Raw genomic sequence first — 5,749 nt, 5'->3', positions numbered from 1 at the left:
CTCTGGAGTCCAAATAACGGGGAGAAATCAATAGGCAATTAATCCATTTTTATCAGCGACGATACGACCGTGGTTGAAAAGTGATGACACAAGACTACGGGTTGTTCTCCATATGTAACAAAGGGGGATGAACCCCTGCAGACGCCTGTATCTCTAACCTTTTGACTGCCATTTCAATATAGCATGAGAGCCTGATAGGTGCACAGAGATGGGCTCGATGGAGATGGATGATAGTGGATGTCATTTGATTTTCATTTGAACTGGAACATCAGAATCTACTCCGCCTAATTAACCTCTCTGTCTCTTTCCACTTGGCAGACTTCCGCTGCCATGTGGAGGAAAAAAATGCTTTGAATAGACTAAGCTTCAACATATTTCACACATGATTTATATTCTATATAAGACATTTGACACATAAATAGATTTGTTAAGAAATTTCACCATACAAAATATATATATATATATATATATATAATGAATGATACTAACCCTGTCTCTTAGAAACACATTTCTATACTAATAATTTATATTTCCAATTACAGTTTTGTAGGGAAACACAATTTCTGCCTTTATTATGTTTCTTTGCAACATTTTTTTTCCAGCATAAAAGCTACACTCAGGTTGCAGGGAGGTAGTCAGGAAGGATATTGGGTGCACAAAGCACAGGACTCAGACTCCAGAGACCAGATTTGTATCCTGAATCCTACATATGGTTAGGTTAAGGTAACAAAAGTGCTTTAGTTCAGTTACATTTGCTAAACATGTCATGTTCTGTCCTTCAAGTCACCTACAAGACTATAAACTTTTCCTATCCATAACCAAGTGCTGTGAGTGCTTAAACATAACTATAAAGAGTTGAATCATGCATTATTTGCTACATGTGGATGGTGTGTGGAATACAAATGAAACATGTTGTCTGTGAACATTTTGCTGATATTTTCACTATAAACATTTGAGTTTTGGCTTTGAAAACCTATTTTCTTATTCAGCCTCTTCCTATGATTGATGTGGGCACACACAAAGAGAGTAATTTTGGTTATCTCTGAGAGATATTTCTGAGAGATTCCTGTGTTTGTGTTTTTCTCTGAACTTTTCTCACTGGTTTGAAGTAGGTGGGTTGCAGTAGGAAATACATGACGTCACATACTTCCATAAATTCAGGATCTGAATTGAAATGTGAAGACAGGAGATGGCTCACACCCACGCAATCCTGTGTTAAGGTACATGCATGATATGCATAAAACATCTGTGTGTCTCTCTCTGTATGTGTACAGATATTTCTGAGTTTATAACTGATATACTTAGAAAGCCAGAGCACTCTCCAGAGACACTATAATTACTCTTATTACACACTGTGTAGTTGCATTAAGCTAATTCATACTTGCTTAAGCAAAACATGCAAGCACAGCTTTTACATGACTGCATTGTACATTATTGCGTGTGTGTGTGTGTGTGTGTGTGTGTGTGTGTGTGTGTGTGTGTGTGTATGTGTGTGTGTGTTGGGGGCTTTAATTACTAAAAGAAGAAATCTTGAGGGAGGGTCTATTCAATAACGGCAGCCACACAAGTTCTACCTATCTCAGAAAAAAATGCAATAACACATAAAACTGTTGTGTGAATAATTCAGAAGTAGAATGCATAAATAGTGGATTAGGCTTGATTTAATTATGTCTGTGTGAAAGCAGAGCCTGGCGTTAAACAAACAAACACAGGCAACCGGAATGAAGCAGTTCAGCACCCAAGTGGCAAGGCCTTGCAAAGGCGCCAAAAGCAGGCTTCTGTAGAGATCAAACACAACCAGCAGCATTTAACTGGGGCCAGACAGAAAGACAGGTACAATAGACTCAGCTCCTCTTTTCATTGTTGCATAGAAAATTGGATGTGATTCTCTCACAGGAGTGAATCCAACATCATTTTCATGGGAAGATCATTGTATTGTTTACTTCATAACACTATCCTCCGCATTTTGATTTGCACGCATCAGGTAATATTTATTTCACTTTGATAGAAAACCAGTTTACTGTGCAATGGCTGGCTCATGATGGAGCACTGTTGCACTGAAAACCTCTATAATGTCAAATCTATGCCTGATATGGAATTGGATGTATGGACTCTTGCTCCATACATTTTGAGGGTTCTTTGTCTGGTGCAGAATGCAGTCAGCACATCAACACTTATTGATTTGCTGTAAGCAAATATTAGAAATGGCAAATGAATAACTGCATTACCATAGAAATAAGTCTGCATGGGTGAATATGGTCACAACATTAACATCTTCATGAGCACACATGATTCTCAGACTAAAATTGATCACATCATGTCATTCAGAGCTACTATTTGGACCCTGATAAAACTGTAGTTCATTTGTGAGTGGCAGAGGCCTGAATGAGAGCAGATGTAATCAACCTGAGAGGTATATGGGGAGAAATGTGAACTGATTGCAGAGTTATTCTCTGGGCAATGGAAACCAGTATTAGGAGCCAACAGTAAGCTCCATCTACATGGGCTGAATGGCTGATTGAGTTCAGGTGGAAGAATGGGACTTGGCAGCAAGGAAGGGAACACCCCTTTCATCCACAGCCATCCACTTTCATTACAACATACCTTTGAAACCAGCAGCACATAGTCACAAGTGAAACCTGATCAGAGGAGGGAAAATTGCTGCTATTCACAAGTGGCATTATTCAAAACTTCCAGCCGTGTCCACATTACGTGCACAATACGTCCAAAGATGTAGAAGTTGGACTGTTTGATTTATGCTAATGTAACTTCACTTTTATTGTTGTCCTTGCATTCAGTTTCCCAGTTCCCATAGTGCAAGTGTAGTGTCTGATGTTCCATATATGGTTTTTACTCTCTTGGAATGCCTGAAGCTCCATGTATGTCTTTCTATTCTTTGGGTTCATGTTTTGGTTAGTAGCCTTTCCTCCCTTCTCTTCTGTCTCTTGGAAAAGTGAGGTCATTGAGTGAGAGCCCGATGTCTCGCTGTAAATCGTAAAGACGACTAACATATATATATATATATATACTGATGTTGAGAGCTGTTGGGAGAGAGATCCATATTGGCTCGGATCCTCTCACAAGCTACTGCAGTGCTTGTTTTGATGCTGGACTTCTTTGCAATAAACTTCTATATGCAAGTAAGACAGTGTCAGCTGGAGATCTTCTCTTCATCATCTTCACATCATCACCATCAAATATACCACACAAGCATTGCCATCTTTTTGGAAACCATGTTCCATTTGCAAATGTTGTTGCAAATTAATGGATTCCTTATGTCTAGAGCTGTCAGCTGCATATAGCCTTCTGCAGCATCTCCCATTGGTAAGAAAACTGTGTATGGGTGTCTTACCCTATTTGAATTTGCCCTCTGTCTCTCCTTCCAGGTAGAGATATGAAATATTGACTGTTCTCATCTGGGCCTGCAGCCCCCACCTCCCCCTTAAACCACCACCCCCAGCTACTCTGCTATCAAAGTGCTGGCTCAGCAAAGTGGAGAGAGGAAAGAGTAGAGGAGCAAGAGTGCAGAAAAGGAAGGCACGCATGAGGAAAAATATGTAAATTAGTGAGGGAAGGGAGATGAACAGCAGCAAATTATGCATAAACAAAAAATCATGTGGCATGCTATTAAATCAATAAGACCTATAATAAGTGAGAAAATAGGAAAATATGGATTGGAATAGAAGGTAAATGCCAAAAAGGGAGGAAAAGTTAAAAATCTGTAAAAGAATAACACTCTCTCCAGCAACTTGAATAAGAATCTGAAGACTTCTGGCACTGAGGGTGTGACAAGACAGCCAATGGTGCAGTAAATGGTAATTATATACTCCGGTCTGCAGTCTACTACTGAGTGACAAATAGTCTTCTTGCTATACACTTGCCTATCTCACCAACTCTAAAGCACAGGAGAAAAGTACAAGTGGTGAGGCTGTGGCTTTATGACCATTGTGGGAAAAACAAAAAACAAAAAAACAAAACACTCAGTCTGTCATTAAGATGTTCTCAGTACAGTAAATTCAACAGCAGGGACAAAGGCAGTTGCTAGCAGCAGAGCTAATTATCTGTGGCCAGGCTCTGTTTCCAAATGAAAATTAAAGGGGACAAAGGTAAAGCTTCTGCAGTTATGCCCAGTGATGATGACAGGACATTACAGATAAAAAGCAGCCTGGTGCACAAATAGATGAACTTGAATAGAGTGGAAAGAGAAAAGTTGGCACAGATCAGACACATCTTCCTGGGAAAGAGACAGTGTAAGTGAGAGGTGAGCTCAGTTAGCAAGACTTTCCTGATTGGTGGCTTCAATTCTGTGTCAGACTTTTTGTGTTTCATACAGTCTTCACTTATTTTCCCATCATGATGAAATCATGGAGAAGTATGACTATGAATTAGGTTTGTCTGTCAGATATACTGCACCTTAGATAAAATCCATCATCAGTCTTATCTGGACAGAGCTGAGATGAATGTTGCGTTCTCCAGTATTTAGAAATTGGGTAGTAATTAAATTGAATGTCACTATTATGATTTCTCAGAAACAGTCAGTCTGATTAAGAGGAAATTCTGAGGCAAGACTGCACCTTTTTATTGATCTGCCAAAGGCAATTCTTTTGCTTTTCAGGGGTGAATACATGGGCAAAATTAACCTATGGTTTAGCATTGGAGAGGATGTAAGACAAAATGTAATTTATCATCAAAGTAACTATTTGCATAGCCGCAGTGTTTGAGCATCTTCTGCTCCAGCATGTATGGAACACTGTTTCTTTTCCTCTGTAATATTTACTATTAATTCAATCAACCACCAGCACTAGTGGAGTTTGAATTAGGCAGGAGGGTGTACAATAATGTATGGTAATTAAGTACTTGTATCATGTTATTGTGATATGGATTCAAGCTTGTAGTGGATTTATCTTAATAGTTTGTTTCAACCTTGAAATAAAAATGACAAATGAAGATTTTTATTATGTACTGATTATGGAATAATAATATATGTCACTAATCATTTAAGGAAAAACATACTGGAAAGTGTAGTTAATGCACTGTAACATTGGTGTCTGACAAAGGTGTCACTAACACATTTTTCTAGGTCTATGTGTGTGGAAATGCCTGTACTTTACACACATATATTTAATTAAATATTTATTTAACATCTTTTCAAAGCGCTACACACCCACATATTTCTTATTCCAGCTGATTATAAGTGGGTTGAGTGGCACCAGTAATGGTGAAAGACACTTATCCAAGAAATTCAAACAATTGAACCAACATGTAATTTGTTTGAATTAATTTGGACCCAGCCCATGCAGGCCTGATGTGGTTAGGATCACTTTAATGACAAGCTAATAGGTGATCTCAGCTTTGTTTCATTCTGATCATATTATAGACCTGATGTAGGGCTTTGTGGATCGGTGCCAGCAGACCGGCTGCAGGGAAAACCAAAGAGCTGGTGGTGGACACTCTTATACCCATGGAATGGACACTGAGATGGTGAAATCTTACAAGAACCTGCTGGATGTTCACCTCTGACTCTGTGACGGCATCAGCCATTTTCTACGGAATGCCTCGACTGCCGGGAGGAAGAGACTTAACAAACTGGTTACAAAGGATGATCTGTTGTGAGATGCCCTCTTGACCCAATGGAGGTAGTAGGAGAAAGGCAAACGATGGCTAAACTATCATTTCTGATGAAAAACACATTACACCCTATGCAGGACACTCTGACAGCACTGGGCAGCTCCTTCAGTGACAGACTACC

This window comes from Lates calcarifer, linkage group LG12 (assembly GCF_001640805.2).
Source record: "Lates calcarifer isolate ASB-BC8 linkage group LG12, TLL_Latcal_v3, whole genome shotgun sequence".
Lineage (NCBI taxonomy): Eukaryota > Metazoa > Chordata > Actinopteri > Centropomidae > Lates > Lates calcarifer.
Note: the sequence above shows the minus strand (reverse complement) of the source record.